The sequence below is a fragment of the Danio rerio genome, chromosome 4 (genome assembly GCF_052040795.2).
Source record: "Danio rerio strain M-AB ecotype USA chromosome 4, GRCz13ab, whole genome shotgun sequence".
NCBI lineage: Eukaryota > Metazoa > Chordata > Actinopteri > Cypriniformes > Danionidae > Danio > Danio rerio.
Window position 1 is genome coordinate 57,420,001 of NC_141024.2, and position 26,701 is coordinate 57,446,701.

Sequence of the window (26,701 nt, forward strand, 5' to 3'; positions counted from 1 at the left end):
CAGATTGATGGTCTGAGTTAAATGAGCCTAGTTAGAAGTCTGTGTGACATTCTGACGCGGAGTTATGAGGTTGCAAAGTTTGATCCAATGTTACGTCTATGGGATTTTTCCGACGGTCCCGGGACGTTTTTCGGGAAACCGAAAGTCGGATCAGTCGGAAAGGATATAGCAACTCGAGTCAGAATAGTTCGGAGGTCTGACCCAAGTTTGATGGTCATAGCTTGAAAGGCCTAGGACGAGATAGAGTTTAATTTTTAGTCTCAGAAGAAGAATAATAATATAGAATAACTAGATTCTTAAAGTTTGAGAACAAACTTTGAGGCTGGCTTGTGAAAGCCTGACGGTAATAGTTCATTTAGTTTAAACAGTTTTTAAAACTATGAAAAGATGGATAGATAGATAGATAGATAGATAGATAGATAGATAGATAGATAGATAGATAGATAGATAGATAGATAGATAGATAGATAGATAGATTAGCATGTTATTAGCATGATTCTAGCATGAATTAGCATGTTTTTAACATGATTCTAGCATGAATTAGCATGTTACTAGCATGATTTTAGCGTAAATTAGCATGTTACTAGCATGATTTTAGCATGAATTAGCATGATTCTAGCATGAATTAGCATGTTACTAGCATTATTCTAGCATGAATTAGCATGTTACTAGCATGATTCTAGCATTAATTAGCATGTTGTTAGCATGATTCTAGCATGAATTAGCATGTTACTAGCATGATTCTAGCATGAATTAGCATGTTGTTAGCATGATTCTAGCATGAATTAGCATGTTACTAGCATGATTTTAGCATGAATTAGCATGTTACTAGCATGATTCTAGCATAAATTAGCATGTTGTTAGCATGATTCTAGCATGAATTAGCATGTTACTAGCATTATTCTAGCATGAATTAGCATGTTGTTAGCATGATTCTAGCATGAATTAGCATGTTACTAGCATGATTCTAGCATGAATTAGCATGTTACTAGCATTATTCTAGCATGAATTAGCATGTTACTAGCATTATTCTAGCATGAATTAGCATGTTACTAGCATGATTCTAGCATGAATTAGCATGTTGTTAGCATGATTCTAGCATGAATTAGCATGTTACTAGCATGATTCTAGCATGAATTAGCATGTTGTTAGCATGATTCTAGCATGAATTAGCATGTTACTAGCATGATTTTAGCATGAATTAGCATGTTACTAGCATGATTCTAGCATAAATTAGCATGTTACTAGCATTATTCTAGCATGAATTAGCATGTTACTAGCATGATTCTAGCATGAATTAGCATGTTGTTAGCATGATTCTAGCATGAATTAGCATGTTACTAGCATGATTCTAGCATGAATTAGCATGTTGTTAGCATGATTCTAGCATAAATTAGCATGTTACTAGCATGATTCTAGCATGAATTAGCATGTTGTTAGCATGATTCTAACATCAATTTGAATGTTACTAGCATGATTCTAGTATAAATTAGCATGTGATTAGCATGATTCTAGCATGAATTAGCATGTGACCAGCATGATTCTAGCATGAATTAGCATGTAACTAGCATGTTTCTAGCATGAATTAGCATATTGTTAGCATGATAGATAGATAGATAGATAGATAGATAGATAGATAGATAGATAGATAGATAGATAGATAGATAGATAGATAGATAGATAGATAGATAGATAGAAAGAGGTAGATAGATAGATAGATAGATAGATAGATAGATAGATAGATAGATAGATAGATAGATAGATAGATAGATAGATAGATAGATAGAAAGAGGTAGATAGATAGATAGATAGATAGATAGATAGATAGATAGATAGATAGATAGATAGATAGATAGAAAGAGGTTGATAGATAGATAGATAGATAGATAGATAGATAGATAGATAGATAGATAGATAGATAGATAGATAGATAGATAGATAGATAGATAGATAGATAGATAGAAAGAGGTTGATAGATAGATAGATAGATAGATAGATAGATAGATAGATAGATAGATAGATAGATAGATAGATAGATAGATAGATAGATAGATAGATAGATAGATAGATAGATAGATAGATAGAAAGAGGTAGATAGATAGATAGATAGATAGATAGATAGATAGATAGATAGATAGATAGATAGATAGATAGATAGATAGATAGATAGATAGATAGATAGAAAGAGGTTGATAGATAGATAGATAGATAGATAGATAGATAGATAGATAGATAGATAGATAGATAGATAGATAGATAGATAGATAGATAGATAGATAGATAGAAAGAGGTTGATAGATAGATAGATAGATAGATAGATAGATAGATAGATAGATAGATAGATAGATAGATAGATAGATAGATAGATAGATAGATAGATAGAAAGAGGTAGATAGATAGATAGATAGATAGATAGATAGATAGATAGATAGATAGATAGATAGATAGATAGATAGATAGATAGATAGATAGAAAGATGTAGATAAATAGATAGATAGATAGATAGATAGATAGATAGATAGATAGATAGATAGATAGATAGATAGATAGATAGATAGATAGATAGATAGATGGTGTGCGAGCATGAGTCAAACAAGCCAACCCCCGCCTCTCTACGATGTTCTGATGCTGAGATATAGCTGCTGTTATATCGTTGCTAGGTTAGTCTGTTTTGTTGCTATGGAGTTGATTGACAGCTTAGACTGATGATGTATCAAAGCTTCTTGCCAGTATGAACAGTTAAAAACAACCCCCATGTCTCTATCACACTGCAGCATGACAATATCAGTCTGAACCTCTTTAATGGCAGTCTATGGGACAGTTGCTAGGGTGCAGTATCTGGTTGTTAGGGTGTGGCTAAAAAGTTAAAAGGCCATCAGTGATTGGCTGCTGGCTAGACTGAGTTAAATGAGCTCAGCCATTAGTCTGTAGGACAGTTTGATGCAGAGTTATGAGCTCACAAAGTTTGATCCAATGTAAAGTCAATGAGAGTCTTTTGCAATGGAAGTCTATGGGACGGTTTCTAGGGTCCAAAAGTGGTTGCTAGGGCGTGGCCAGAAAGTTTAAAGGTGATCAGTCATTGGCAGTTTGATAGTCTGAGTTAAATGAGCCCAGTTAGAAGTCTGTGTGACATTCTGATGCGGAGTTATTAGGTCACAAAGTTTGATCCAATGTTACGTCTATGGGATTTTTCCGACGGTCCCGGGACGTTTTTCGGGAAACCGAAAGTCGGATCAGTCGGAAAGGATATAGCAACTCGAGTCAGAATAGTTCGGAGGTCTGACCCGAGTTTGATGGTCATAGCTTGAAAGGTCTAGGTGGAGATAGAGTTTAATTTTTAGTCTCAGAAGAAGAATAATAATATTAATAATAAAAATAATAATAAGTTTAATAGGATAACAGTAGTCTGGCTTGCTACACAAGCCAGCCTAATAATAATAAGTTTAATAGGATAACAGTAGTCTGGCTTGCTACACAAGCCAGCCTAATTAATAATAATAAGTTTAATAGGATAACAGTAGTCTGGCTTGCTACACAAGCCAGCCTAATGATCAAAGCATCCCACATTCGTTTTCACCATGCATGTAGACTTTCCAGTTGACCCAGCAGCACCTCCCACGATTTGCTAAACCCATCCTCATGCACCATTTGGAATCGAGAAAAGCCTTTTGTCTTTTTGCATTTCTGTACTTTTACCCACGCACTAAATCAGCAATATGGAGCGCTTCACGGATTTGCGTGTCATCCTTTCGCAGGGGCCATGCTAATCTTCTCTGTATCGATCCAATTTTAGTATATGTGCCACCGTAGCGAGCACGGACGAGTGGACAGGCTCAGGGCATATGTACGCCTCGAGTCCCAGCAATGTTCCTCCAAGGTGGTGGGACCTGGAGAGCCATGTTCCCACTTGTATGCCGTGCACTACAGAGCTTTGGCCCTGTCAGTGCTAGGCACACTGATTGATGCAGTAGGTCACCAAGTTTATGGACGGGGGGAAATTAGAGTGTCAGGATAGCCTATGGCAAAGTCCCACTAAAGCAAGGGCTTTGGAAGTGCATTGGTTGCACAACAAAGCAAACGATCAAAGCATCTCACATTCGTTTTCACCATGCATGTAGACTTTCCAGTTGACCCAGCAGCACCTCCCACGATTTGCTAAACCCATCCTCATGCACCATTTGGAATCGTGAAAAGCCTTTTGTCTTTTTTCATTTCTGTACTTTTACCCACGCACTAAAACAGCAATATGGAGCGCTTCACGGATTTGCGTGTCATCCTTTCGCAGGGGCCATGCTAATCTTCTCTGTATCGATCCAATTTTAGTATATGTGCCACCGTAGCAAGCACAGACCAGCGGTCAGGCTCAGGGCATATGTACGCCTCGAGTCCCAGCAATGTTCCTTCAAGGTGGTGGGACCCGAAGAGCCATGTTCCCACTTGTATGCCGTGCACTACAGAGCTTTGGCCCTGTCAGTGCTAGGCACACTGATTGATGCAGTAGGTCACCAAGTTTATGGACAGGGGGAAATTAGAGTGTCAGGATAGCCTATGGCAAAGTCCCACTAAAGCAAGGGCTTTGGAAGTGCATTAGCACAACAAAACAAACGATCAAAGCATCCCACATTCGTTTTCACCATGCATGTAGACTTTCCAGTTGACCCAGCAGCACCTCCCACGATTTGCTAAACCCATCCTCATGCACCATTTGGAATCGTGAAAAGCCTTTTGTCTTTTTTCATTTCTGTACTTTTACCCACGCACTAAAACAACAATATGGAGCGCTTCACGGATTTGCGTGTCACCCTTTCGCAGGGGCCATGCTAATCTTCTCTGTATCGATCCAATTTTAGTATATGTGCCACCGTAGCGAGCACGGACGAGTGGACAGGCTCAGGGCATATGTACGCCTCGAGTCCCAGCAATGTTCCTCCAAGGTGGTGGGACCTGGAGAGCCATGTTCCCACTTGTATGCCGTGCACTACAGAGCTTTGGCCCTGTCAGTGCTAGGCACACTGATTGATGCAGTAGGTCACCAAGTTTATGGACGGGGGGAATTTAGAGTGTCAGGATAGCCTATGGCAATCCCACTAAAGCAAGGGCTTTGGAAGTGCATTAGCACAACAAAACATATGATCAAAGCATCCCACATTCGTTGTCACCATGCATGTAGACTTTCCAGTTGACCCAGCAGCACCTCCCACGATTTGCTAAACCCATCGTCATGCACAATTTGGAAACGTGAAAAGCCTTTTGTCTTTTTTCATTTCTGTACTTTTACCCACGCACTAAAAAAGCAATATGGAGCGCTTCACGGATTTGCGTGTCATCCTTTCGCAGGGGCCATGCTAATCTTCTCTGTATCGATCCAATTTTAGTATATGTGCCACCGTAGCGAGCACAGATCAGCAGTCAGGCTCAGGGCATATGTACGCCTTGAGTCCCAGCAATGTTCCTCCAAGGTGGTGGGACCTGGAGAGCCATGTTCCCACTTGTATGCCGTGCACTACAGAGCTTTGGCCCTGTCAGTGCTAGGCACACAGATTGATGCAGTAGGTCACCAAGTTTATGGACAGGGGGAAATTAGAGTGTCAGGATAGCCTATGGCAAAGTCCCACTAAAGCAAGGGCTTTGGAAGTGCATTGGTTGCACAACAAAGCAAACGATCAAAGCATCCCACATTCGTTTTCACCATGCATGTAGACTTTCCAGTTGACCCAGCAGCACCTCCCACGATTTGCTAAACCCATCCTCATGCACCATTTGGAATCGTGAAAAGCCTTTTGTCTTTTTGCATTTCTGTACTTTTACCCACGCACTAAAAAAGCAATATGGAGCGCTTCACGGATTTGCGTGTCATCCTTTCGCAGGGGCCATGCTAATCTTCTCTGTATCGATCCAATTTTAGTATATGTGCCACCGTAGCGAGCACAGATCAGCAGTCAGGCTCAGGGCATATGTACGCCTCGAGTCCCAGCAATGTTCCTCCAAGGTGGTGGGACCTGGAGAGCCATATTCCCACTTGTATGCCGTGCACTACAGAGCTTTGGCCCTGTCAGTGCTAGGCACACTGATTGATGCAGTAGGTCACCAAGTTTATGGACAGGGGGAAATTAGAGTGTCAGGATAGCCTATGGCAAAGTCCCAGTAAAGCAAGGGCTTTGAAAGTGCATTGGTTGCACAACAAAACAAATGATCTAAGCATCCCACATTCGTTTTCACCATGCATGTAGACTTTCCAGTTGACCCAGCAGCACCTCCCACGATTTGCTAAACCCATCCTCATGCACCATTTGGAATCGTGAAAAGCCTTTTGTCTTTTTGCATTTCTGTACTTTTACCCACGCACTAAATCAGCAATATGGAGCGCTTCATGGATTTGCGTGTCATCCTTTCGCAGGGGCCATGCTAATCTTCTCTGTATCGATCCAATTTTAGTATATGTGCCACCGTAGCGAGCACAGACGAGTAGACAGGCTCAGGGCATATGTACGCCTCGAGTCCCAGCAATGTTCCTCCAAGGTGGTGGGACCTGGAGAGCCATGTTCCCACTTGTATGCCGTGCACTACAGAGCTTTGGCCCTGTCAGTGCTAGGCACACTGATTGATGCAGTAGGTCACCAAGTTTATGGACGGGGGGAAATTAGAGTGTCAGGATAGCCTATGGCAAAGTCCCAGTAAAGCAAGGGCTTTGGAAGTGCATTGGTTGCACAACAAAGCAAACGATCAAAGCATCTCACATTCGTTTTCACCATGCATGTAGACTTTCCAGTTGACCCAGCAGCACCTCCCACGATTTGCTAAACCCATCCTCATGCACCATTTGGAATCGTGAAAAGCCTTTTGTCTTTTTTCATTTCTGTACTTTTACCCACGCACTAAAACAGCAATATGGAGCGCTTCACGGATTTGCGTGTCATCCTTTCGCAGGGGCCATGCTAATCTTCTCTGTATCGATCCAATTTTAGTATATGTGCCACCGTAGCAAGCACAGACCAGCGGTCAGGCTCAGGGCATATGTACGCCTCGAGTCCCAGCAATGTTCCTTCAAGGTGGTGGGACCCGAAGAGCCATGTTCCCACTTGTATGCCGTGCACTACAGAGCTTTGGCCCTGTCAGTGCTAGGCACACTGATTGATGCAGTAGGTCACCAAGTTTATGGACAGGGGGAAATTAGAGTGTCAGGATAGCCTATGGCAAAGTCCCACTAAAGCAAGGGCTTTGGAAGTGCATTATCACAACAAAACAAACGATCAAAGCATCCCACATTCGTTTTCACCATGCATGTAGACTTTCCAGTTGACCCAGCAGCACCTCCCACGATTTGCTAAACCCATCCTCATGCACCATTTGGAATCGTGAAAAGCCTTTTGTCTTTTTGCATTTCTGTACTTTTACCCACGCACTAAAACAGCAATATGGAGCGCTTCACGGATTTGCGTGTCATCCTTTCGCAGGGGCCATGCTAATCTTCTCTGTATCGATCCAATTTTAGTATATGTGCCACCGTAGCGAGCACAGATCAGCAGTCAGGCTCAGGGCATATGTACGCCTCGAGTCCCAGCAATGTTCCTCCAAGGTGGTGGGACCTGGAGAGCCATGTTCCCACTTGTATGCCGTGCACTACAGAGCTTTGGCCCTGTCAGTGCTAGGCACACTGATTGATGCAGTAGGTCACCAAGTTTATGGACAGGGGGAAATTAGAGTGTCAGGATAGCCTATGGCAAAGTCCCAGTAAAGCAAGGGCTTTGGAAGTGCATTGGTTGCACAACAAAACAAATGATCAAAGCATACCACATTCGTTTTCACCATGCATGTAGACTTTCCAGTTGACCGAGCAGCACCTCCCACGATTTGCTAAACCCATCCTCATGCACCATTTGGAATCGTGAAAAGCCTTTTGTCTTTTTGCATTTCTGTACTTTTACCCACGCACTAAAACAGCAATATGGAGCGCTTCACGGATTTGCGTGTCATCCTTTCGCAGGGGCCATGCTAATCTTCTCTGTATCGATCCAATTTTAGTATATGTGCCACCGTAGCAAGCACAGACCAGCGGTCAGGCTCAGGGCATATGTACGCCTCGAGTCCCAGCAATGTTCCTTCAAGGTGGTGGGACCCGAAGAGCCATGTTCCCACTTGTATGCCGTGCACTACAGAGCTTTGGCCCTGTCAGTGCTAGGCACACTGATTGATGCAGTAGGTCACCAAGTTTATGGACAGGGGGAAATTAGAGTGTCAGGATAGCCTATGGCAAAGTCCCACTAAAGCAAGGGCTTTGGAAGTGCATTAGCACAACAAAACAAACGATCAAAGCATCCCACATTCGTTTTCACCATGCATGTAGACTTTCCAGTTGACCCAGCAGCACCTCCCACGATTTGCTAAACCCATCCTCATGCACCATTTGGAATCGTAAAAAAGCCTTTTGTCTTTTTTCATTTCTGTACTTTTACCCACGCACTAAAACAGCAATATGGAGCGCTTCACGGATTTGCGTGTCATCCTTTCGCAGGGGCCATGCTAATCTTCTCTGTATCGATCCAATTTTAGTATATGTGCCACCGTAGCGAGCACAGATCAGCAGTCAGGCTCAGGGCATATGTACGCCTCGAGTCCCAGCAATGTTCCTCCAAGGTGGTGGGACCTGGAGAGCCATGTTCCCACTTGTATGCCGTGCACTACAGAGCTTTGGCCCTGTCAGTGCTAGGCACACTGATTGATGCAGTAGGTCACCAAGTTTATGGACAGGGGGAAATTAGAGTGTCAGGATAGCCTATGGCAAAGTCCCAGTAAAGCAAGGGCTTTGAAAGTGCATTGGTTGCACAACAAAACAAATGATCAAAGCATCCCACATTCGTTTTCACCATGCATGTAGACTTTCCAGTTGACCCAGCAGCACCTCCCACGATTTGCTAAACCCATCCTCATGCACCATTTGGAATCGTGAAAAGCCTTTTGTCTTTTTGCATTTCTGTACTTTTACCCACGCACTAAAACAGCAATATGGAGCGCTTCACGGATTTGCGTGTCATCCTTTCGCAGGGGCCATGCTAATCTTCTCTGTATCGATCCAATTTTAGTATATGTGCCACCGTAGCGAGCACGGACGAGTGGACAGGCTCAGGGCATATGTACGCCTCGAGTCCCAGCAATGTTCCTCCAAGGTGGTGGGACCTGGAGAGCCATGTTCCCACTTGTATGCCGTGCACTACAGAGCTTTGGCCCTGTCAGTGCTAGGCACACTGATTGATGCAGTAGGTCACCAAGTTTATGGACGGGGGGAATTTAGAGTGTCAGGATAGCCTATGGCAATCCCACTAAAGCAAGGGCTTTGGAAGTGCATTAGCACAACAAAACATATGATCAAAGCATCCCACATTCGTTGTCACCATGCATGTAGACTTTCCAGTTGACCCAGCAGCACCTCCCACGATTTGCTAAACCCATCCTCATGCACCATTTGGAAACGTGAAAAGCCTTTTGTCTTTTTTCATTTCTGTACTTTTACCCACGCATTAAAAAAGCAATATGGAGCGCTTCACGGATTTGCGTGTCATCCTTTCTCAGGGGCCATGCTAATCTTCTCTGTATCGATCCAATTTTAGTATATGTGCCACCGTAGCGAGCACGGACGAGTGGACAGGCTCAGGGCATATGTACGCCTCGAGTCCCAGCAATGTTCCTCCAAGGTGGTGGGACCTGGAGAGCCATGTTCCCACTTGTATGCCGTGCACTACAGAGCTTTGGCCCTGTCAGTGCTAGGCACACTGATTGATGCAGTAGGTCACCAAGTTTATGGACAGGGGGAAATTAGAGTGTCAGGATAGCCTATGGCAAAGTCCCAGTAAAGCAAGGGCTTTGGAAGTGCATTGGTTGCACAACAAAGCAAACGATCAAAGCATCCCACATTCGTTTTCACCATGCATGTAGACTTTCCAGTTGACCCAGCAGCACCTCCCACGATTTGCTAAACCCATCCTCATGCACCATTTGGAATCGTGAAAAGCCTTTTGTCTTTTTTCATTTCTGTACTTTTACCCACGCACTAAAACAGCAATATGGAGCGCTTCACGGATTTGCGTGTCATCCTTTCGCAGGGGCCATGCTAATCTTCTCTGTATCGATCCAATTTTAGTATATGTGCCACCGTAGCAAGCACAGACCAGTGGTCAGGCTCAGGGCATATGTACGCCTCGAGTCCCAGCAATGTTCCTCCAAGGTGGTGGGACCCGAAGAGCCATGTTCCCACTTGTATGCCGTGCACTACAGAGCTTTGGCCCTGTCAGTGCTAGGCACACAGATTGATGCAGTAGGTCACCAAGTTTATGGACAGGGGGAAATTAGAGTGTCAGGATAGCCTATGGCAAAGTCCCACTAAAGCAAGGGCTTTGGAAGTGCATTAGCACAACAAAACAAACGATCAAAGCATCCCACATTCGTTTTCACCATGCATGTAGACTTTCCAGTTGACCCAGCAGCACCTCCCACGATTTGCTAAACCCATCCTCATGCACCATTTGGAATCGTGAAAAGCCTTTTGTCTTTTTTCATTTCTGTACTTTTACCCACGCACTAAAACAGCAATATGGAGCGCTTCACGGATTTGCGTGTCATCCTTTCGCAGGGGCCATGCTAATCTTCTCTGTATCGATCCAATTTTAGTATATGTGCCACCGTAGCGAGCACAGATCAGCAGTCAGGCTCAGGGCATATGTACGCCTCGAGTCCCAGCAATGTTCCTCCAAGGTGGTGGGACCTGGAGAGCCATGTTCCCACTTGTATGCCGTGCACTACAGAGCTTTGGCCCTGTCAGTGCTAGGCACACTGATTGATGCAGTAGGTCACCAAGTTTATGGACAGGGGGAAATTAGAGTGTCAGGATAGCCTATGGCAAAGTCCCAGTAAAGCAAGGGCTTTGAAAGTGCATTGGTTGCACAACAAAACAAATGATCAAAGCATCCCACATTCGTTTTCACCATGCATGTAGACTTTCCAGTTGACCCAGCAGCACCTCCCACGATTTGCTAAACCCATCCTCATGCACCATTTGGAATCGTGAAAAGCCTTTTGTCTTTTTGCATTTCTGTACTTTTACCCACGCACTAAAACAACAATATGGAGCGCTTCACGGATTTGCGTGTCATCCTTTCGCAGGGGCCATGCTAATCTTCTCTGTATCGATCCAATTTTAGTATATGTGCCACCGTAGCGAGCACGGACGAGTGGACAGGCTCAGGGCATATGTACGCCTCGAGTCCCAGCAATGTTCCTCCAAGGTGGTGGGACCTGGAGAGCCATGTTCCCACTTGTATGCCGTGCACTACAGAGCTTTGGCCCTGTCAGTGCTAGGCACACTGATTGATGCAGTAGGTCACCAAGTTTATGGACGGGGGGAATTTAGAGTGTCAGGATAGCCTATGGCAATCCCACTAAAGCAAGGGCTTTGGAAGTGCATTAGCACAACAAAACATATGATCAAAGCATCCCACATTCGTTGTCACCATGCATGTAGACTTTCCAGTTGACCCAGCAGCACCTCCCACGATTTGCTAAACCCATCGTCATGCACCATTTGGAAACGTGAAAAGCCTTTTGTCTTTTTTCATTTCTGTACTTTTACCCACGCACTAAAAAAGCAATATGGAGCGCTTCACGGATTTGCGTGTCATCCTTTCGCAGGGGCCATGCTAATCTTCTCTGTATCGATCCAATTTTAGTATATGTGCCACCGTAGCGAGCACAGATCAGCAGTCAGGCTCAGGGCATATGTACGCCTTGAGTCCCAGCAATGTTCCTCCAAGGTGGTGGGACCTGGAGAGCCATGTTCCCACTTGTATGCCGTGCACTACAGAGCTTTGGCCCTGTCAGTGCTAGGCACACTGATTGATGCAGTAGGTCACCAAGTTTATGGACAGGGGGAAATTAGAGTGTCAGGATAGCCTATGGCAAAGTCCCAGTAAAGCAAGGGCTTTGAAAGTGCATTGGTTGCACAACAAAACAAATGATCAAAGCGTCCCACATTCGTTTTCACCATGCATGTAGACTTTCCAGTTGACCCAGCAGCACCTCCCACGATTTGCTAAACCCATCCTCATGCACCATTTGGAATCGAGAAAAGCCTTTTGTCTTTTTGCATTTCTGTACTTTTACCCACGCACTAAATCAGCAATATGGAGCGCTTCACGGATTTGCGTGTCATCCTTTCGCAGGGGCCATGCTAATCTTCTCTGTATCGATCCAATTTTAGTATATGTGCCACCGTAGCGAGCACGGACGAGTGGACAGGCTCAGGGCATATGTACGCCTCGAGTCCCAGCAATGTTCCTCCAAGGTGGTGGGACCTGGAGAGCCATGTTCCCACTTGTATGCCGTGCACTACAGAGCTTTGGCCCTGTCAGTGCTAGGCACACTGATTGATGCAGTAGGTCACCAAGTTTATGGACGGGGGGAAATTAGAGTGTCAGGATAGCCTATGGCAAAGTCCCAGTAAAGCAAGGGCTTTGGAAGTGCATTGGTTGCACAACAAAGCAAACGATCAAAGCATCTCACATTCGTTTTCACCATGCATGTAGACTTTCCAGTTGACCCAGCAGCACCTCCCACGATTTGCTAAACCCATCCTCATGCACCATTTGGAATCGTGAAAAGCCTTTTGTCTTTTTTCATTTCTGTACTTTTACCCACGCACTAAAACAGCAATATGGAGCGCTTCACGGATTTGCGTGTCATCCTTTCGCAGGGGCCATGCTAATCTTCTCTGTATCGATCCAATTTTAGTATATGTGCCACCGTAGCAAGCACAGACCAGCGGTCAGGCTCAGGGCATATGTACGCCTCGAGTCCCAGCAATGTTCCTTCAAGGTGGTGGGACCCGAAGAGCCATGTTCCCACTTGTATGCCGTGCACTACAGAGCTTTGGCCCTGTCAGTGCTAGGCACACTGATTGATGCAGTAGGTCACCAAGTTTATGGACAGGGGGAAATTAGAGTGTCAGGATAGCCTATGGCAAAGTCCCACTAAAGCAAGGGCTTTGGAAGTGCATTAGCACAACAAAACAAACGATCAATGCATCCCACATTCGTTTTCACCATGCATGTAGACTTTCCAGTTGACCCAGCAGCACCTCCCACGATTTGCTAAACCCATCCTCATGCACCATTTGGAATCGTGAAAAGCCTTTTGTCTTTTTTCATTTCTGTACTTTTACCCACGCACTAAAACAGCAATATGGAGCGCTTCACGGATTTGCGTGTCATCCTTTCGCAGGGGCCATGCTAATCTTCTCTGTATCGATCCAATTTTAGTATATGTGCCACCGTAGCGAGCACAGATCAGCAGTCAGGCTCAGGGCATATGTACGCCTCGAGTCCCAGCAATGTTCCTCCAAGGTGGTGGGACCTGGAGAGCCATGTTCCCACTTGTATGCCGTGCACTACAGAGCTTTGGCCCTGTCAGTGCTAGGCACACTGATTGATGCAGTAGGTCACCAAGTTTATGGACAGGGGGAAATTAGAGTGTCAGGATAGCCTATGGCAAAGTCCCAGTAAAGCAAGGGCTTTGAAAGTGCATTGGTTGCACAACAAAACAAATGATCAAAGCATCCCACATTCGTTTTCACCATGCATGTAGACTTTCCAGTTGACCCAGCAGCACCTCCCACGATTTGCTAAACCCATCCTCATGCACCATTTGGAATCGTGAAAAGCCTTTTGTCTTTTTGCATTTCTGTACTTTTACCCACGCACTAAAACAACAATATGGAGCGCTTCACGGATTTGCGTGTCATCCTTTCGCAGGGGCCATGCTAATCTTCTCTGTATCGATCCAATTTTAGTATATGTGCCACCGTAGCGAGCACGGACGAGTGGACAGGCTCAGGGCATATGTACGCCTCGAGTCCCAGCAATGTTCCTCCAAGGTGGTGGGACCTGGAGAGCCATATTCCCACTTGTACGCCGTGCACTACAGAGCTTTGGCCCTGTCAGTGCTAGGCACACTGATTGATGCAGTAGGTCACCAAGTTTATGGACAGGGGGAAATTAGAGTGTCAGGATAGCCTATGGCAAAGTCCCAGTAAAGCAAGGGCTTTGGAAGTGCATTGGTTGCACAACAAAGCAAACGATCAAAGCATCCCACATTCGTTTTCACCATGCATGTAGACTTTCCAGTTGACCCAGCAGCACCTCCCACGATTTGCTAAACCCATCCTCATGCACCATTTGGAATCGTGAAAAGCCTTTTGTCTTTTTGCATTTCTGTACTTTTACCCACGCACTAAAAAAGCAATATGGAGCGCTTCACGGATTTGCGTGTCATCCTTTCGCAGGGGCCATGCTAATCTTCTCTGTATCGATCCAATTTTAGTATATGTGCCACCGTAGCGAGCACAGATCAGCAGTCAGGCTCAGGGCATATGTACGCCTCGAGTCCCAGCAATGTTCCTCCAAGGTGGTGGGACCTGGAGAGCCATGTTCCCACTTGTATGCCGTGCACTACAGAGCTTTGGCCCTGTCAGTGCTAGGCACACTGATTGATGCAGTAGGTCACCAAGTTTATGGACGGGGGGAAATTAGAGTGTCAGGATAGCCTATGGCAAAGTCCCAGTAAAGCAAGGGCTTTGGAAGTGCATTGGTTGCACAACAAAGCAAACGATCAAAGCATCTCACATTCGTTTTCACCATGCATGTAGACTTTCCAGTTGACCCAGCAGCACCTCCCACGATTTGCTAAACCCATCCTCATGCACCATTTGGAATCGTGAAAAGCCTTTTGTCTTTTTTCATTTCTGTACTTTTACCCACGCACTAAAACAGCAATATGGAGCGCTTCACGGATTTGCGTGTCATCCTTTCGCAGGGGCCATGCTAATCTTCTCTGTATCGATCCAATTTTAGTATATGTGCCACCGTAGAAAGCACAGACCAGCAGTCAGGCTCAGGGCATATGTACGCCTCGAGTCCCAGCAATGTTCCTTCAAGGTGGTGGGACCCGAAGAGCCATGTTCCCACTTGTATGCCGTGCACTACAGAGCTTTGGCCCTGTCAGTGCTAGGCACACTGATTGATGCAGTAGGTCACCAAGTTTATGGACAGGGGGAAATTAGAGTGTCAGGATAGCCTATGGCAAAGTCCCACTAAAGCAAGGGCTTTGGAAGTGCATTATCACAACAAAACAAACGATCAAAGCATCCCACATTCGTTTTCACCATGCATGTAGACTTTCCAGTTGACCCAGCAGCACCTCCCACGATTTGCTAAACCCATCCTCATGCACCATTTGGAATCGTGAAAAGCCTTTTGTCTTTTTGCATTTCTGTACTTTTACCCACGCACTAAAACAGCAATATGGAGCGCTTCACGGATTTGCGTGTCATCCTTTCGCAGGGGCCATGCTAATCTTCTCTGTATCGATCCAATTTTAGTATATGTGCCACCGTAGCGAGCACAGATCAGCAGTCAGGCTCAGGGCATATGTACGCCTCGAGTCCCAGCAATGTTCCTCCAAGGTGGTGGGACCTGGAGAGCCATGTTCCCACTTGTATGCCGTGCACTACAGAGCTTTGGCCCTGTCAGTGCTAGGCACACTGATTGATGCAGTAGGTCACCAAGTTTATGGACAGGGGGAAATTAGAGTGTCAGGATAGCCTATGGCAAAGTCCCAGTAAAGCAAGGGCTTTGGAAGTGCATTGATTGCACAACAAAACAAATGATCAAAGCATACCACATTCGTTTTCACCATGCATGTAGACTTTCCAGTTGACCGAGCAGCACCTCCCACGATTTGCTAAACCCATCCTCATGCACCATTTGGAATCGTGAAAAGCCTTTTGTCTTTTTGCATTTCTGTACTTTTACCCACGCACTAAAACAGCAATATGGAGCGCTTCACGGATTTGCGTGTCATCCTTTCGCAGGGGCCATGCTAATCTTCTCTGTATCGATCCAATTTTAGTATATGTGCCACCGTAGCGAGCACGGACGAGTAGACAGGCTCAGGGCATATGTACGCCTCGAGTCCCAGCAATGTTCCTCCAAGGTGGTGGGACCTGGAGAGCCATGTTCCCACTTGTATGCCGTGCACTACAGAGCTTTGGCCCTGTCAGTGCTAGGCACACTGATTGATGCAGTAGGTCACCAAGTGTATGGACGGGGGGAAATTAGAGTGTCAGGATAGCCTATGGCAAAGTCCCAGTAAAGCAAGGGCTTTGGAAGTGCATTGGTTGCACAACAAAGCAAACGATCAAAGCATCTCACATTCGTTTTCACCATGCATGTAGACTTTCCAGTTGACCCAGCAGCACCTCCCACGATTTGCTAAACCCATCCTCATGCACCATTTGGAATCGTGAAAAGCCTTTTGTCTTTTTTCATTTCTGTACTTTTACCCACGCACTAAAACAGCAATATGGAGCGCTTCACGGATTTGCGTGTCATCCTTTCGCAGGGGCCATGCTAATCTTCTCTGTATCGATCCAATTTTAGTATATGTGCCACCGTAGCAAGCACAGACCAGCAGTCAGGCTCAGGGCATATGTACGCCTCGAGTCCCAGCAATGTTCCTTCAAGGTGGTGGGACCCGAAGAGCCATGTTCCCACTTGTATGCCGTGCACTACAGAGCTTTGGCCCTGTCAGTGCTAGGCACACTGATTGATGCAGTAGGTCACCAAGTTTATGGACAGGGGGAAATTAGAGTGTCAGGATAGCCTATGGCAAAGTCCCACTAAAGCAAGGGCTTTGGAAGTGCATTATCACAACAAAACAAACGATCAAAGCATCCCACATTCGTTTTCACCATGCATGTAGACTTTCCAGTTGACCCAGCAGCACCTCCCACGATTTGCTAAACCCATCCTCATGCACCATTTGGAATCGTGAAAAGCCTTTTGTCTTTTTGCATTTCTGTACTTTTACCCACGCACTAAAACAGCAATATGGAGCGCTTCACGGATTTGCGTGTCATCCTTTCGCAGGGGCCATGCTAATCTTCTCTGTATCGATCCAATTTTAGTATATGTGCCACCGTAGCGAGCACAGATCAGCAGTCAGGCTCAGGGCATATGTACGCCTCGAGTCCCAGCAATGTTCCTCCAAGGTGGTGGGACCTGGAGAGCCATGTTCCCACTTGTATGCCGTGCACTACAGAGCTTTGGCCCTGTCAGTGCTAGGCACACTGATTGATGCAGTAGGTCACCAAGTTTATGGACAGGGGGAAATTAGAGTGTCAGGATAGCCTATGGCAAAGTCCCAGTAAAGCAAGGGCTTTGGAAGTGCATTGGTTGCACAACAAAACAAATGATCAAAGCATACCACATTCGTTTTCACCATGCATGTAGACTTTCCAGTTGACCGAGCAGCACCTCCCACGATTTGCTAAACCCATCCTCATGCACCATTTGGAATCGTGAAAAGCCTTTTGTCTTTTTGCATTTCTGTACTTTTACCCACGCACTAAAACAGCAATATGGAGCGCTTCACGGATTTGCGTGTCATCCTTTCGCAGGGGCCATGCTAATCTTCTCTGTATCGATCCAATTTTAGTATATGTGCCACCGTAGCGAGCACGGACGAGTAGACAGGCTCAGGGCATATGTACGCCTCGAGTCCCAGCAATGTTCCTCCAAGGTGGTGGGACCTGGAGAGCCATGTTCCCACTTGTATGCCGTGCACTACAGAGCTTTGGCCCTGTCAGTGCTAGGCACACTGATTGATGCAGTAGGTCACCAAGTTTATGGACGGGGGGAAATTAGAGTGTCAGGATAGCCTATGGCAAAGTCCCAGTAAAGCAAGGGCTTTGGAAGTGCATTGGTTGCACAACAAAGCAAACGATCAAAGCATCTCACATTCGTTTTCACCATGCATGTAGACTTTCCAGTTGACCCAGCAGCACCTCCCACGATTTGCTAAACCCATCCTCATGCACCATTTGGAATCGTGAAAAGCCTTTTGTCTTTTTTCATTTCTGTACTTTTACCCACGCACTAAAACAGCAATATGGAGCGCTTCACGGATTTGCGTGTCATCCTTTCGCAGGGGCCATGCTAATCTTCTCTGTATCGATCCAATTTTAGTATATGTGCCACCGTAGCAAGCACAGACCAGCGATCAGGCTCAGGGCATATGTACGCCTCGAGTCCCAGCAATGTTCCTTCAAGGTGGTGGGACCCGAAGAGCCATGTTCCCACTTGTATGCCGTGCACTACAGAGCTTTGGCCCTGTCAGTGCTAGGCACACTGATTGATGCAGTAGGTCACCAAGTTTATGGACAGGGGGAAATTAGAGTGTCAGGATAGCCTATGGCAAAGTCCCACTAAAGCAAGGGCTTTGGAAGTGCATTATCACAACAAAACAAACGATCAAAGCATCCAACATTCGTTTTCACCATGCATGTAGACTTTCCAGTTGACCCAGCAGCACCTCCCACGATTTGCTAAACCCATCCTCATGCACCATTTGGAATCGTGAAAAGCCTTTTGTCTTTTTGCATTTCTGTACTTTTACCCACGCACTAAAACAGCAATATGGAGCGCTTCACGGATTTGCGTGTCATCCTTTCGCAGGGGCCATGCTAATCTTCTCTGTATCGATCCAATTTTAGTATATGTGCCACCGTAGCGAGCACAGATCAGCAGTCAGGCTCAGGGCATATGTACGCCTCGAGTCCCAGCAATGTTCCTCCAAGGTGGTGGGACCTGGAGAGCCATGTTCCCACTTGTATGCCGTGCACTACAGAGCTTTGGCCCTGTCAGTGCTAGGCACACTGATTGATGCAGTAGGTCACCAAGTTTATGGACAGGGGGAAATTAGAGTGTCAGGATAGCCTATGGCAAAGTCCCAGTAAAGCAAGGGCTTTGGAAGTGCATTGGTTGCACAACAAAACAAATGATCAAAGCATACCACATTCGTTTTCACCATGCATGTAGACTTTCCAGTTGACCGAGCAGCACCTCCCACGATTTGCTAAACCCATCCTCATGCACCATTTGGAATCGTGAAAAGCCTTTTGTCTTTTTGCATTTCTGTACTTTTACCCACGCACTAAAACAGCAATATGGAGCGCTTCACGGATTTGCGTGTCATCCTTTCGCAGGGGCCATGCTAATCTTCTCTGTATCGATCCAATTTTAGTATATGTGCCACCGTAGCGAGCACGGACGAGTGGACAGGCTCAGGGCATATGTACGCCTCGAGTCCCAGCAATGTTCCTCCAAGGTGGTGGGACCTGGAGAGCCATGTTCCCACTTGTATGCCGTGCACTACAGAGCTTTGGCCCTGTCAGTGCTAGGCACACTGATTGATGCAGTAGGTCACCAAGTTTATGGACAGGGGGAAATTAGAGTGTCAGGATAGCCTATGGCAAAGTCCCAGTAAAGCAAGGGCTTTGGAAGTGCATTGGTTGCACAACAAAGCAAACGATCAAAGCATCCCACATTCGTTTTCACCATGCATGTAGACTTTCCAGTTGACCCAGCAGCACCTCCCACGATTTGCTAAACTCATCCTCATGCACCATTTGGAATCGTGAAAAGCCTTTTGTCTTTTTGCATTTCTGTACTTTTACCCACGCACTAAAACAGCATTATGGAGCACTTCACGGATTTGCGTGTCATCCTTTCGCAGGGGCCATGCTAATCTTCTCTGTATCAATCCAATTTTAGTATATGTGCCACCGTAGCGAGCACAGACCAGTGGTCAGGCTCAGGGAATATTTACGCCTCGAGTCCCAGCAATGTTCCTCCAGGGTGGTGGGAACCGGAGAGCCATGTTCCCACTTGTATGCCGTGCACTACAGAGCTTTGGCCCTGTCAGTGCTAGGCACACTGATTGATGCAGTAGGTCACCAAGTTTATGGACAGGGGGAAATTAGAGTGTCAGGATAGCCTATGGCAAAGTCCCAGTAAAGCAAGGGCTTTGGAAGTGCATTGGTTGCACAACAAAGCAAACGATCAAAGCATCCCACATTCGTTTTCACCATGCATGTAGACTTTCCAGTTGACCCAGCAGCACCTCCCACGATTTGCTAAACCCATCCTCATGCACCATTTGGAATCGTGAAAAGCCTTTTGTCTTTTTTCATTTCTGTACTTTTACCCACGCACTAAAACAGCAATATGGAGCGCTTCACGGATTTGCGTGTCATCTTTTCGCAGGGGCCATGCTAATCTTCTCTGTATCGATCCAATTTTAGTATATGTGCCACCGTAGCAAGCACAGACCAGCGGTCAGGCTCAGGGCATATGTACGCCTCGAGTCCCAGCAATGTTCCTTCAAGGTGGTGGGACCCGAAGAGCCATGTTCCCACTTGTATGCCGTGCACTACAGAGCTTTGGCCCTGTCAGTGCTAGGCACACTGATTGATGCAGTAGGTCACCAAGTTTATGGACAGGGGGAAATTAGAGTGTCAGGATAGCCTATGGCAAAGTCCCAGTAAAGCAAGGGCTTTGAAAGTGCATTGGTTGCACAACAAAACAAATGATCAAAGCATCCCACATTCGTTTTCACCATGCATGTAGACTTTCCAGTTGACCCAGCAGCACCTCCCACGATTTGCTAAACCCATCCTCATGCACCATTTGGAATCGAGAAAAGCCTTTTGTCTTTTTGCATTTCTGTACTTTTACCCACGCACTAAATCAGCAATATGGAGCGCTTCACGGATTTGCGTGTCATCCTTTCGCAGGGGCCATGCTAATCTTCTCTGTATCGATCCAATTTTAGTATATGTGCCACCGTAGCGAGCACGGACGAGTGGACAGGCTCAGGGCATATGTACGCCTCGAGTCCCAGCAATGTTCCTCCAAGGTGGTGGGACCTGGAGAGCCATGTTCCCACTTGTATGCCGTGCACTACAGAGCTTTGGCCCTGTCAGTGCTAGGCACACTGATTGATGCAGTAGGTCACCAAGTTTATGGACGGGGGGAAATTAGAGTGTCAGGATAGCCTATGGCAAAGTCCCAGTAAAGCAAGGGCTTTGGAAGTGCATTGGTTGCACAACAAAGCAAACGATCAAAGCATCTCACATTCGTTTTCACCATGCATGTAGACTTTCCAGTTGACCCAGCAGCACCTCCCACGATTTGCTAAACCCATCCTCATGCACCATTTGGAATCGTGAAAAGCCTTTTGTCTTTTTTCATTTCTGTACTTTTACCCACGCACTAAAACAGCAATATGGAGCGCTTCACGGATTTGCGTGTCATCCTTTCGCAGGGGCCATGCTAATCTTCTCTGTATCGATCCAATTTTAGTATATGTGCCACCGTAGCAAGCACAGACCAGCGGTCAGGATCAGGGCATATGTACGCCTCGAGTCCCAGCAATGTTCCTTCAAGGTGGTGGGACCCGAAGAGCCATGTTCCCACTTGTATGCCGTGCACTACAGAGCTTTGGCCCTGTCAGTGCTAGGCACACTGATTGATGCAGTAGGTCACCAAGTTTATGGACAGGGGGAAATTAGAGTGTCAGGATAGCCTATGGCAAAGTCCCACTAAAGCAAGGGCTTTGGAAGTGCATTAGCACAACAAAACAAACGATCAAAGCATCCCACATTCGTTTTCACCATGCATGTAGACTTTCCAGTTGACCCAGCAGCACCTCCCACGATTTGCTAAACCCATCCTCATGCACCATTTGGAATCGTGAAAAGCCTTTTGTCTTTTTTCATTTCTGTACTTTTACCCACGCACTAAAACAGCAATATGGAGCGCTTCACGGATTTGCGTGTCATCCTTTCGCAGGGGCCATGCTAATCTTCTCTGTATCGATCCAATTTTAGTATATGTGCCACCGTAGCGAGCACAGATCAGCAGTCAGGCTCAGGGCATATGTACGCCTCGAGTCCCAGCAATGTTCCTCCAAGGTGGTGGGACCTGGAGAGCCATGTTCCCACTTGTATGCCGTGCACTACAGAGCTTTGGCCCTGTCAGTGCTAGGCACACTGATTGATGCAGTAGGTCACCAAGTTTATGGACAGGGGGAAATTAGAGTGTCAGGATAGCCTATGGCAAAGTCCCAGTAAAGCAAGGGCTTTGAAAGTGCATTGGTTGCACAACAAAACAAATGATCAAAGCATCCCACATTCGTTTTCACCATGCATGTAGACTTTCCAGTTGACCCAGCAGCACCTCCCACGATTTGCTAAACCCATCCTCATGCACCATTTGGAATCGTGAAAAGCCTTTTGTCTTTTTGCATTTCTGTACTTTTACCCACGCACTAAAACAACAATATGGAGCGCTTCACGGATTTGCGTGTCATCCTTTCGCAGGGGCCATGCTAATCTTCTCTGTATCGATCCAATTTTAGTATATGTGCCACCGTAGCGAGCACGGACGAGTGGACAGGCTCAGGGCATATGTACGCCTCGAGTCCCAGCAATGTTCCTCCAAGGTGGTGGGACCTGGAGAGCCATGTTCCCACTTGTATGCCGTGCACTACAGAGCTTTGGCCCTGTCAGTGCTAGGCACACTGATTGATGCAGTAGGTCACCAAGTTTATGGACGGGGGGAATTTAGAGTGTCAGGATAGCCTATGGCAATCCCACTAAAGCAAGGGCTTTGGAAGTGCATTAGCACAACAAAACATATGATCAAAGCATCCCACATTCGTTGTCACCATGCATGTAGACTTTCCAGTTGACCCAGCAGCACCTCCCACGATTTGCTAAACCCATCGTCATGCACCATTTGGAAACGTGAAAAGCCTTTTGTCTTTTTTCATTTCTGTACTTTTACCCACGCACTAAAAAAGCAATATGGAGCGCTTCACGGATTTGCGTGTCATCCTTTCGCAGGGGCCATGCTAATCTTCTCTGTATCGATCCAATTTTAGTATATGTGCCACCGTAGCGAGCACAGATCAGCAGTCAGGCTCAGGGCATATGTACGCCTTGAGTCCCAGCAATGTTCCTCCAAGGTGGTGGGACCTGGAGAGCCATGTTCCCACTTGTATGCCGTGCACTACAGAGCTTTGGCCCTGTCAGTGCTAGGCACACTGATTGATGCAGTAGGTCACCAAGTTTATGGACAGGGGGAAATTAGAGTGTCAGGATAGCCTATGGCAAAGTCCCAGTAAAGCAAGGGCTTTGAAAGTGCATTGGTTGCACAACAAAACAAATGATCAAAGCATCCCACATTCGTTTTCACCATGCATGTAGACTTTCCAGTTGACCCAGCAGCACCTCCCACGATTTGCTAAACCCATCCTCATGCACCATTTGGAATCGAGAAAAGCCTTTTGTCTTTTTGCATTTCTGTACTTTTACCCACGCACTAAATCAGCAATATGGAGCGCTTCACGGATTTGCGTGTCATCCTTTCGCAGGGGCCATGCTAATCTTCTCTGTATCGATCCAATTTTAGTATATGTGCCACCGTAGCGAGCACGGACGAGTGGACAGGCTCAGGGCATATGTACGCCTCGAGTCCCAGCAATGTTCCTCCAAGGTGGTGGGACCTGGAGAGCCATGTTCCCACTTGTATGCCGTGCACTACAGAGCTTTGGCCCTGTCAGTGCTAGGCACACTGATTGATGCAGTAGGTCACCAAGTTTATGGACGGGGGGAAATTAGAGTGTCAGGATAGCCTATGGCAAAGTCCCACTAAAGCAAGGGCTTTGGAAGTGCATTGGTTGCACAACAAAGCAAACGATCAAAGCATCTCACATTCGTTTTCACCATGCATGTAGACTTTCCAGTTGACCCAGCAGCACCTCCCACGATTTGCTAAACCCATCCTCATGCACCATTTGGAATCGTGAAAAGCCTTTTGTCTTTTTTCATTTCTGTACTTTTACCCACGCACTAAAACAGCAATATGGAGCGCTTCACGGATTTGCGTGTCATCCTTTCGCAGGGGCCATGCTAATCTTCTCTGTATCGATCCAATTTTAGTATATGTGCCACCGTAGCAAGCACAGACCAGCGGTCAGGCTCAGGGCATATGTACGCCTCGAGTCCCAGCAATGTTCCTTCAAGGTGGTGGGACCCGAAGAGCCATGTTCCCACTTGTATGCCGTGCACTACAGAGCTTTGGCCCTGTCAGTGCTAGGCACACTGATTGATGCAGTAGGTCACCAAGTTTATGGACAGGGGGAAATTAGAGTGTCAGGATAGCCTATGGCAAAGTCCCACTAAAGCAAGGGCTTTGGAAGTGCATTAGCACAACAAAACAAACGATCAAAGCATCCCACATTCGTTTTCACCATGCATGTAGACTTTCCAGTTGACCCAGCAGCACCTCCCACGATTTGCTAAACCCATCCTCATGCACCATTTGGAATCGTGAAAAGCCTTTTGTCTTTTTTCATTTCTGTACTTTTACCCACGCACTAAAACAACAATATGGAGCGCTTCACGGATTTGCGTGTCACCCTTTCGCAGGGGCCATGCTAATCTTCTCTGTATCGATCCAATTTTAGTATATGTGCCACCGTAGCGAGCACGGACGAGTGGACAGGCTCAGGGCATATGTACGCCTCGAGTCCCAGCAATGTTCCTCCAAGGTGGTGGGACCTGGAGAGCCATGTTCCCACTTGTATGCCGTGCACTACAGAGCTTTGGCCCTGTCAGTGCTAGGCACACTGATTGATGCAGTAGGTCACCAAGTTTATGGACGGGGGGAATTTAGAGTGTCAGGATAGCCTATGGCAATCCCACTAAAGCAAGGGCTTTTGAAGTGCATTAGCACAACAAAACATATGATCAAAGCATCCCACATTCGTTGTCACCATGCATGTAGACTTTCCAGTTGACCCAGCAGCACCTCCCACGATTTGCTAAACCCATCCTCATGCACCATTTGGAATCGTGAAAAGCCTTTTGTCTTTTTGCATTTCTGTACTTTTACCCACGCACTAAAAAAGCAATATGGAGCGCTTCACGGATTTGCGTGTCATCCTTTCGCAGGGGCCATGCTAATCTTCTCTGTATCGATCCAATTTTAGTATATGTGCCACCGTAGCGAGCACAGATCAGCAGTCAGGCTCAGGGCATATGTACGCCTCGAGTCCCAGCAATGTTCCTCCAAGGTGGTGGGACCTGGAGAGCCATATTCCCACTTGTATGCCGTGCACTACAGAGCTTTGGCCCTGTCAGTGCTAGGCACACTGATTGATGCAGTAGGTCACCAAGTTTATGGACAGGGGGAAATTAGAGTGTCAGGATAGCCTATGGCAAAGTCCCAGTAAAGCAAGGGCTTTGAAAGTGCATTGGTTGCACAACAAAACAAATGATCAAAGCATCCCACATTCGTTTTCACCATGCATGTAGACTTTCCAGTTGACCCAGCAGCACCTCCCACGATTTGCTAAACCCATCCTCATGCACCATTTGGAATCGTGAAAAGCCTTTTGTCTTTTTGCATTTCTGTACTTTTACCCACGCACTAAATCAGCAATATGGAGCGCTTCATGGATTTGCGTGTCATCCTTTCGCAGGGGCCATGCTAATCTTCTCTGTATCGATCCAATTTTAGTATATGTGCCACCGTAGCGAGCACAGACGAGTAGACAGGCTCAGGGCATATGTACGCCTCGAGTCCCAGCAATGTTCCTCCAAGGTGGTGGGACCTGGAGAGCCATGTTCCCACTTGTATGCCGTGCACTACAGAGCTTTGGCCCTGTCAGTGCTAGGCACACTGATTGATGCAGTAGGTCACCAAGTTTATGGACGGGGGGAAATTAGAGTGTCAGGATAGCCTATGGCAAAGTCCCAGTAAAGCAAGGGCTTTGGAAGTGCATTGGTTGCACAACAAAGCAAACGATCAAAGCATCTCACATTCGTTTTCACCATGCATGTAGACTTTCCAGTTGACCCAGCAGCACCTCCCACGATTTGCTAAACCCATCCTCATGCACCATTTGGAATCGTGAAAAGCCTTTTGTCTTTTTTCATTTCTGTACTTTTACCCACGCACTAAAACAGCAATATGGAGCGCTTCACGGATTTGCGTGTCATCCTTTCGCAGGGGCCATGCTAATCTTCTCTGTATCGATCCAATTTTAGTATATGTGCCACCGTAGCAAGCACAGACCAGCGGTCAGGCTCAGGGCATATGTACGCCTCGAGTCCCAGCAATGTTCCTTCAAGGTGGTGGGACCCGAAGAGCCATGTTCCCACTTGTATGCCGTGCACTACAGAGCTTTGGCCCTGTCAGTGCTAGGCACACTGATTGATGCAGTAGGTCACCAAGTTTATGGACAGGGGGAAATTAGAGTGTCAGGATAGCCTATGGCAAAGTCCCACTAAAGCAAGGGCTTTGGAAGTGCATTATCACAACAAAACAAACGATCAAAGCATCCCACATTCGTTTTCACCATGCATGTAGACTTTCCAGTTGACCCAGCAGCACCTCCCACGATTTGCTAAACCCATCCTCATGCGCCATTTGGAATCGTGAAAAGCCTTTTGTCTTTTTGCATTTCTGTACTTTTACCCACGCACTAAAACAGCAATATGGAGCGCTTCACGGATTTGCGTGTCATCCTTTCGCAGGGGCCATGCTAATCTTCTCTGTATCGATCCAATTTTAGTATATGTGCCACCGTAGCGAGCACAGATCAGCAGTCAGGCTCAGGGCATATGTACGCCTCGAGTCCCAGCAATGTTCCTCCAAGGTGGTGGGACCTGGAGAGCCATGTTCCCACTTGTATGCCGTGCACTACAGAGCTTTGGCCCTGTCAGTGCTAGGCACACTGATTGATGCAG

At 46.4% G+C, this 26,701-nt stretch overlaps 1 protein-coding gene and 44 non-coding genes across 48 annotated transcripts in view; 1 reads left to right on the top strand and 44 right to left on the bottom strand.

The window, feature by feature from the left end:
* Positions 1–26,701, top strand: part of zgc:113135 — a 1,020,739-nt gene that overhangs the window by 868,968 nt on the left and 125,070 nt on the right. The window lies entirely within an intron of this gene.
* Positions 3,711–3,817, bottom strand: LOC141384243 (U6 spliceosomal RNA). The gene has a single exon (XR_015484591.1). It is a non-coding gene; the product is annotated as a U6 spliceosomal RNA (small nuclear RNA).
* LOC141382006 (U6 spliceosomal RNA) lies at positions 4,241–4,347 on the bottom strand. Its single transcript, XR_015484787.1, has one exon. It is a non-coding gene; the product is annotated as a U6 spliceosomal RNA (small nuclear RNA).
* LOC141382030 (U6 spliceosomal RNA) lies at positions 4,768–4,874 on the bottom strand. Its single transcript, XR_015484909.1, has one exon. It is a non-coding gene; the product is annotated as a U6 spliceosomal RNA (small nuclear RNA).
* LOC141384196 (U6 spliceosomal RNA) lies at positions 5,293–5,399 on the bottom strand. The gene has a single exon (XR_015488328.1). It is a non-coding gene; the product is annotated as a U6 spliceosomal RNA (small nuclear RNA).
* LOC141384198 (U6 spliceosomal RNA) lies at positions 5,823–5,929 on the bottom strand. Its single transcript, XR_015488339.1, has one exon. It is a non-coding gene; the product is annotated as a U6 spliceosomal RNA (small nuclear RNA).
* Positions 6,353–6,459, bottom strand: LOC141382026 (U6 spliceosomal RNA). The gene has a single exon (XR_015484892.1). It is a non-coding gene; the product is annotated as a U6 spliceosomal RNA (small nuclear RNA).
* Positions 6,883–6,989, bottom strand: LOC141382007 (U6 spliceosomal RNA). Its single transcript, XR_015484788.1, has one exon. It is a non-coding gene; the product is annotated as a U6 spliceosomal RNA (small nuclear RNA).
* LOC141384244 (U6 spliceosomal RNA) lies at positions 7,410–7,516 on the bottom strand. Its single transcript, XR_015488350.1, has one exon. It is a non-coding gene; the product is annotated as a U6 spliceosomal RNA (small nuclear RNA).
* Positions 7,940–8,046, bottom strand: LOC141382008 (U6 spliceosomal RNA). The gene has a single exon (XR_015484790.1). It is a non-coding gene; the product is annotated as a U6 spliceosomal RNA (small nuclear RNA).
* LOC141384245 (U6 spliceosomal RNA) lies at positions 8,468–8,574 on the bottom strand. Its single transcript, XR_015488361.1, has one exon. It is a non-coding gene; the product is annotated as a U6 spliceosomal RNA (small nuclear RNA).
* LOC141384247 (U6 spliceosomal RNA) lies at positions 8,998–9,104 on the bottom strand. Its single transcript, XR_015484592.1, has one exon. It is a non-coding gene; the product is annotated as a U6 spliceosomal RNA (small nuclear RNA).
* LOC141382060 (U6 spliceosomal RNA) lies at positions 9,523–9,629 on the bottom strand. The gene has a single exon (XR_015485032.1). It is a non-coding gene; the product is annotated as a U6 spliceosomal RNA (small nuclear RNA).
* On the bottom strand, positions 10,053–10,159 carry LOC141382009 (U6 spliceosomal RNA). Its single transcript, XR_015484791.1, has one exon. It is a non-coding gene; the product is annotated as a U6 spliceosomal RNA (small nuclear RNA).
* On the bottom strand, positions 10,580–10,686 carry LOC141384248 (U6 spliceosomal RNA). The gene has a single exon (XR_015488372.1). It is a non-coding gene; the product is annotated as a U6 spliceosomal RNA (small nuclear RNA).
* On the bottom strand, positions 11,110–11,216 carry LOC141384176 (U6 spliceosomal RNA). The gene has a single exon (XR_015487526.1). It is a non-coding gene; the product is annotated as a U6 spliceosomal RNA (small nuclear RNA).
* On the bottom strand, positions 11,635–11,741 carry LOC141384199 (U6 spliceosomal RNA). Its single transcript, XR_015488383.1, has one exon. It is a non-coding gene; the product is annotated as a U6 spliceosomal RNA (small nuclear RNA).
* On the bottom strand, positions 12,165–12,271 carry LOC141384249 (U6 spliceosomal RNA). Its single transcript, XR_015484593.1, has one exon. It is a non-coding gene; the product is annotated as a U6 spliceosomal RNA (small nuclear RNA).
* Positions 12,695–12,801, bottom strand: LOC141382010 (U6 spliceosomal RNA). The gene has a single exon (XR_015484792.1). It is a non-coding gene; the product is annotated as a U6 spliceosomal RNA (small nuclear RNA).
* LOC141384250 (U6 spliceosomal RNA) lies at positions 13,222–13,328 on the bottom strand. Its single transcript, XR_015488394.1, has one exon. It is a non-coding gene; the product is annotated as a U6 spliceosomal RNA (small nuclear RNA).
* On the bottom strand, positions 13,752–13,858 carry LOC141384177 (U6 spliceosomal RNA). Its single transcript, XR_015487539.1, has one exon. It is a non-coding gene; the product is annotated as a U6 spliceosomal RNA (small nuclear RNA).
* Positions 14,282–14,388, bottom strand: LOC141384200 (U6 spliceosomal RNA). Its single transcript, XR_015488406.1, has one exon. It is a non-coding gene; the product is annotated as a U6 spliceosomal RNA (small nuclear RNA).
* On the bottom strand, positions 14,812–14,918 carry LOC141384186 (U6 spliceosomal RNA). The gene has a single exon (XR_015484865.1). It is a non-coding gene; the product is annotated as a U6 spliceosomal RNA (small nuclear RNA).
* LOC141384251 (U6 spliceosomal RNA) lies at positions 15,339–15,445 on the bottom strand. The gene has a single exon (XR_015488417.1). It is a non-coding gene; the product is annotated as a U6 spliceosomal RNA (small nuclear RNA).
* On the bottom strand, positions 15,869–15,975 carry LOC141384252 (U6 spliceosomal RNA). The gene has a single exon (XR_015484594.1). It is a non-coding gene; the product is annotated as a U6 spliceosomal RNA (small nuclear RNA).
* LOC141382011 (U6 spliceosomal RNA) lies at positions 16,399–16,505 on the bottom strand. The gene has a single exon (XR_015484793.1). It is a non-coding gene; the product is annotated as a U6 spliceosomal RNA (small nuclear RNA).
* Positions 16,926–17,032, bottom strand: LOC141384253 (U6 spliceosomal RNA). Its single transcript, XR_015488428.1, has one exon. It is a non-coding gene; the product is annotated as a U6 spliceosomal RNA (small nuclear RNA).
* Positions 17,456–17,562, bottom strand: LOC141384254 (U6 spliceosomal RNA). The gene has a single exon (XR_015484595.1). It is a non-coding gene; the product is annotated as a U6 spliceosomal RNA (small nuclear RNA).
* LOC141382012 (U6 spliceosomal RNA) lies at positions 17,986–18,092 on the bottom strand. The gene has a single exon (XR_015484794.1). It is a non-coding gene; the product is annotated as a U6 spliceosomal RNA (small nuclear RNA).
* LOC141384255 (U6 spliceosomal RNA) lies at positions 18,513–18,619 on the bottom strand. The gene has a single exon (XR_015488439.1). It is a non-coding gene; the product is annotated as a U6 spliceosomal RNA (small nuclear RNA).
* Positions 19,043–19,149, bottom strand: LOC141384256 (U6 spliceosomal RNA). Its single transcript, XR_015484597.1, has one exon. It is a non-coding gene; the product is annotated as a U6 spliceosomal RNA (small nuclear RNA).
* LOC141382061 (U6 spliceosomal RNA) lies at positions 19,573–19,679 on the bottom strand. The gene has a single exon (XR_015485013.1). It is a non-coding gene; the product is annotated as a U6 spliceosomal RNA (small nuclear RNA).
* Positions 20,103–20,209, bottom strand: LOC141382065 (U6 spliceosomal RNA). Its single transcript, XR_015485043.1, has one exon. It is a non-coding gene; the product is annotated as a U6 spliceosomal RNA (small nuclear RNA).
* Positions 20,633–20,739, bottom strand: LOC141384258 (U6 spliceosomal RNA). Its single transcript, XR_015484598.1, has one exon. It is a non-coding gene; the product is annotated as a U6 spliceosomal RNA (small nuclear RNA).
* On the bottom strand, positions 21,163–21,269 carry LOC141382013 (U6 spliceosomal RNA). The gene has a single exon (XR_015484795.1). It is a non-coding gene; the product is annotated as a U6 spliceosomal RNA (small nuclear RNA).
* Positions 21,690–21,796, bottom strand: LOC141384259 (U6 spliceosomal RNA). The gene has a single exon (XR_015488450.1). It is a non-coding gene; the product is annotated as a U6 spliceosomal RNA (small nuclear RNA).
* LOC141384178 (U6 spliceosomal RNA) lies at positions 22,220–22,326 on the bottom strand. The gene has a single exon (XR_015487552.1). It is a non-coding gene; the product is annotated as a U6 spliceosomal RNA (small nuclear RNA).
* LOC141384201 (U6 spliceosomal RNA) lies at positions 22,745–22,851 on the bottom strand. The gene has a single exon (XR_015488462.1). It is a non-coding gene; the product is annotated as a U6 spliceosomal RNA (small nuclear RNA).
* LOC141384260 (U6 spliceosomal RNA) lies at positions 23,275–23,381 on the bottom strand. The gene has a single exon (XR_015484599.1). It is a non-coding gene; the product is annotated as a U6 spliceosomal RNA (small nuclear RNA).
* Positions 23,805–23,911, bottom strand: LOC141382014 (U6 spliceosomal RNA). The gene has a single exon (XR_015484796.1). It is a non-coding gene; the product is annotated as a U6 spliceosomal RNA (small nuclear RNA).
* On the bottom strand, positions 24,332–24,438 carry LOC141382031 (U6 spliceosomal RNA). The gene has a single exon (XR_015484910.1). It is a non-coding gene; the product is annotated as a U6 spliceosomal RNA (small nuclear RNA).
* Positions 24,857–24,963, bottom strand: LOC141384202 (U6 spliceosomal RNA). The gene has a single exon (XR_015488473.1). It is a non-coding gene; the product is annotated as a U6 spliceosomal RNA (small nuclear RNA).
* Positions 25,387–25,493, bottom strand: LOC141382027 (U6 spliceosomal RNA). The gene has a single exon (XR_015484893.1). It is a non-coding gene; the product is annotated as a U6 spliceosomal RNA (small nuclear RNA).
* LOC141382015 (U6 spliceosomal RNA) lies at positions 25,917–26,023 on the bottom strand. Its single transcript, XR_015484797.1, has one exon. It is a non-coding gene; the product is annotated as a U6 spliceosomal RNA (small nuclear RNA).
* Positions 26,444–26,550, bottom strand: LOC141384261 (U6 spliceosomal RNA). The gene has a single exon (XR_015488484.1). It is a non-coding gene; the product is annotated as a U6 spliceosomal RNA (small nuclear RNA).